The sequence below is a fragment of the Palaemon carinicauda genome, chromosome 27 (genome assembly GCF_036898095.1).
Source record: "Palaemon carinicauda isolate YSFRI2023 chromosome 27, ASM3689809v2, whole genome shotgun sequence".
Classification (NCBI taxonomy): Eukaryota; Metazoa; Arthropoda; class Malacostraca; order Decapoda; family Palaemonidae; genus Palaemon; species Palaemon carinicauda.
This window is the reverse complement of record NC_090751.1, coordinates 14,606,205-14,607,847: the sequence shown is the minus strand read 5'-3', so window position 1 is coordinate 14,607,847 and position 1,643 is coordinate 14,606,205.

Genomic DNA, 1,643 nt, shown 5'->3' with positions numbered 1-1,643 from the left:
TAGTACTGTAAATGTCCATGGTCCAGAAATAATAGAAAAGACTGAAAGCCAAAGGAATAAAACTTATTTGTGGCAAAATATTTATGATCTGAATCTCGAAAAGGATACCCTTGGTACAATGTCAAGATTCTTCCTGCGGTTTATGTTAGTGTCAAGGTCTTTTGGATTTAATTTTTGTCTGTGGGTTGTAAAGATATACAGTGAGAGCTGCTGTTGATTAGTTCGTTTATAGTGTCCTACAGTATGAGTTGTGATTGAAATATTTTGAGTAATGATATATAGTTACATTGAAATTTATAGAATAGAATAGAGACCTACTTTAGAAGTACGTTTTTTCCCTAATTGTAGCTCTTGGGGGATATTGCAGGGAAAACTATTTCTTTTATACCTTTTTAGTAGTACTTGCATTGAATCTAATAGCAAATTCGGTATATTTTAGTGTCATAGTACTAAGGGAATTCTATTTTGGAGCAAGCAGCTGAACTAAGTTTAAATGGAAAAATAAGTTCCACTCATATAAATAGTCCCTTCCCTCGGTCCAGTGGAATATAAGTCAAGACAATACTGCTGTAGATCATAGGATCTTGTATTGGCCATCATTATTGCAAAGGATAACTAATGCCCTTTGAATTTCTATTAAAGGTATTCCGAGTGCTATTCTATTTAACGGATTTAGAAAATTCAAAAGATATGCTGGTCTTATACCCTTAGAGTCACTGTTCCCGAAATTGGGTAAACGGTTTGTCATAATGGTTACCAATAGGATTAAGATATAAGTTAAAGTTTCAAATAAAATAGGCCTCGAGCTTCATCTCATCAGTTTATCTATTACTTGTCGAATTTATATAACATTGGTATTTTTTCTGTTTCTTAATTTTCCTTTAGTTTATTCTTTGCTTCTAAGTATCTTTTCCCGCACTGAGCTGCTTTATCTATTGGGTCCCTGGGGTTTGTGGTACTGTAATTATTTATCCAACAAGGGTAACATATAATAATAATGATAATAATATTAATAATCCAGTGTCTACCAAAATTCAACGCCCACATTTCAGAATTTCTGTGTCAACCAATGCTTGATAATACAACTAATTTTTAGATGAAATTCTGCAAAATGTGCATAAGCTTGCGTCATGATTCTGCGCTGGTAACTTCCCCTTGGTGCTCTCTCTCTCTCTCTCTCTCTCTCTCTCTCTCTCTCTCTCTCTCTCTCTCTCTCTCTCTCTCTCTCTCTCTCTGAAGTTGTTACCTTTTTCGTTACAAGACTTAAATGGAATTCTTTACACCATTTGAAACTCATCTCTTGCATGTATAGCAAACCCACTGAGTCCCTCACCGAGAAATATAAAAAAAAAAATATCATTTTACACATCACACGTGGGTATACATAGCACGTGTTCCATAAAACTGTTTATTTATAGTTCTGGAAGAAAGTAAATATTTTTATTCATAGCTCCAGAGGAAAAGTAAATAAGATCTAGGAGGTATGTGACCATCACGATAAAAGACTGGGACGTTCCCGTCTTAAAAGACGTCTGAGGGAATAGCTGGAAGTTGTTTTCTATTTTTGCTTTGAATTTTTAATTCCCTTCTGGGTTATTTCATTTTCTTTTAATTTCTTGTGAATGTTGAGGTATAACGGTGGA